Consider the following 3033-nt stretch of genomic DNA (forward strand, 5'->3'; position numbering starts at 1 on the left):
TGGCAAGCCCCATTACTTCCTGCTCCATCTTGAAGGCCTCACTGTGTAACTGAGGGACACCTGAGGTTGACCTCTGTGATCATCCACAGCTGTGAGAGTGCATATGCGCATACATGTGCACACACACCTACACCCACGTACCAATACACACACACACACACACACACACACACACACACACATACACACCCCAAACCCTGTTACCTGGAACATGAGCTATGGAAGACCGAGCCTCTGTAGTGGGAGAGCCCTCTGTGGTGGCTTCCCCTTTCACATGGATTCTGGGCTTCCAACTTAGATCCTCATGCTTACGAAGAAAGTGCTTTACCGGCTGAGCATCTCCCCAGATTCTCTTTATCTTGATTTCCCCTGTTTGCCTTTCTCAAACAATAGCCTGGATTAAATCCGTTTTACTGAAGTAACTCAGGCCACCCTTGCTTTCCTAGCTGTTCCTGACCAACCAATAGACCTATGACTAACACATGCCTCTGAAGGCATCACCTGAGAACCATACCAGGGTGCTGCTTCCCTCGTGGGATGCTTCAAGGTGCCCAGTCTCAGAAACCTTGCTGGTATTGCCAGCCTGTTAGTTTCCAAGGTAAAGGAAATGCTCACCAGTACAGTTTTCCGGTCTGAAACAGTATATATGAGCATGAAAGGAATGTTTAACTTGAGAAAGCCAGTAGAGACCCTTTATCTTTTTACCTCAACCAAAGCTGTCAGAGCTAGTTAGCATCAGAACTAGTCAAGTGTCTCCAAAAAAAGCTGCTCTGTGTGTGTACAGCGGCCCATCCAGTCACCAAGGAAACCACGCATCAGTGAAAAGGGCCCCCAGGAAACAGCTAGAAACTCAGTTGCTTGACAAGTCTGTCATTAGCAACTAGACCCAAGTGTAGAAGGAACAATTCTAAAACTCTTGCCCAACCTCCTGCTGTCTGCAGCTCTTCCCTCAGTGAAAATCTGCTCACCTCAGAGAGACATGTTCTGGCAGGCGTGACCAACAGCAGGAAACACGCTTGTTTACTTCCCAACAAATGAGACAGGCTGTCTGCTGTTGGTCCTGGGACTAGCATCCTTGGGGCATACCAACCTACTTTCCCAGGTCCTAGTATCTTCTGGGCTCCAAGCAGTGGTCACCAAGTCTGCCCAAATCTCTGGGCAGCGATAATCAGGAAAGTTGTTCCATAATTAATCTTTACCCTTCTTTTTCTCCAAATTGGTTCTCTCTCTCTCTCTCTCTCTCTCTCTCTCTCTCTCTCTCTCTCTCTCTCTCTCTCTCTCTCTCTCTCTCCTTTCCCCCTCCCTCCTGCACCCTCTGTCTCTCATGCCTCTCTCTCTCTGTTTTGTTTCTTTTTTAAGTATTGCCTTTATTTTCATTTTGCGTGTGTGTGCGTGCGTGTGTGTGTATGTGTGTTGTGTGCATGCATATGGATATGTGTGTGTGCGCGTGTGTGTGTGTGTCTGTGTGTGGGTAAGGTGGCTGGAAACGCAGAAGTTTCCTCCAGGTGGGAAGTTATGCGCAGCAGTTCCAGCTACAGTGGCTCATTAAAGGCCTTCTGCACGATTTCTCACAGCACGGCCCCAATGACATGAGAAAGTCCTTGGTTCCAAAAGGGTTTATTTTTATGTCGGATGGTAGATGGATCTGGATGTACACTTCCCCCACCCCCGCCCAGTGAAACTCAGGGCAGACCTGAGTTAAATAGGGAGGGAGAAAGGGGGGAGAGTCTGGGGAAGATTGCTTAATTGGCTCCGCCCTCTGGCCTTCATTAGTATGTAAATATCTCTAGGGCCTGAGGCCTGTAGTCATGCCCTCTACCTGTGCACTTTGGGAGGTGCGTAACAATTAGGTTCATGGGGACTAGACTTTGTTTGAGGACCCTGGGTTCTGGGGACATGGCTGAACACCTGCCGTTTCTCCCTTGGAGTCTCGGGGTTCTAGGCCCATGCCCAGCCAAGAACCAAGATACCCTTATGTAGTCCCACATATGTGCGTGTGCGCGTGTGTCTGTGTGTGAGTCACCATCCTCTGTACCTGCACTGTTTATGCCCACTCCCCCTTCGCTATGCACTTCCCCAAGAAGACTGCTCAAGGAGAAATCGAAGCTTGGGTGGTAGGCTGCACAGTGTGTCTCCTTGTTCCTGTTTTGTTCCTTGTTCCTGTTTTTATTCCTGTTCTTGTTTGTGTTCTTCTTTTGTAGGGATTATAAAAGGGAGCTATGCAGTTGAAAATATAGCATTTGGTCTCTACCAGATGACTCCTTGTCTTTCACCCTCAGCCCTTCGCCAATCCAAGGAACTGAGTCAGCTATGCTGGTGTAGGTGACATCTGTGTGTGTGTGTGTGTCTGAGGAGGCCAAAAGAGGATCCTCAGTAGCTAGAACTACAGGGGTTGCAGTCTGTTGGACATGGGTGCTGGGAACTGAACTGGGGTGCTTTGCAAGAGCAGCAATAAACCCCCAGCTCATTAATGATTCTAATGTGACAAGAGGATTCATTCATTTGTGTAGTCTACAAATATTCATTGAGTGCTTCTTCTTTGCCAGGAAATAGTAGGCTGAGTGCTGAGGTTAATCGAGATAGTAATTTACTGGTTATAGATGAAGCCAAGGACTCATTAGAAAGGATCTGGGGAGGGATTCATTGGCTGTGTTCCAGTTATTTATTGTTCCACAGCAAACCACCCCAACATATAATGACTTCAGTTGACCATGGTTATTATTCTCTCCATGAACTTTCAGTTTTGGTGGAAAGAGGGGAGGGCACAGAGTGACAGAGTCAACTGAAGGGGGAACTGGAATCATAAGGGCTTTCTCCATGGTATGTTTAGTCTGTTGATGGCGGCTCTATTAATAGGGAATCTTGGGTTGAAGAGTCAGTTGAGACACCTGCAAGCAGCTTCTTGTTTACATCACAGCATGGCAGCTGAGTTATAGGCGTGGGTCTTCCAATAAGAGAGCCAGATGGAAGCCATAACAGCTTTTAGTCTTAGAAATCACACAGCATTTTATCCATGAGGTCACTCAAGACATT

Source organism: Grammomys surdaster, unplaced genomic scaffold, assembly GCF_004785775.1.
Source record: "Grammomys surdaster isolate TR1022 unplaced genomic scaffold, NIH_TR_1.0 133, whole genome shotgun sequence".
In the NCBI taxonomy this organism is placed as follows: domain Eukaryota; kingdom Metazoa; phylum Chordata; class Mammalia; order Rodentia; family Muridae; genus Grammomys; species Grammomys surdaster.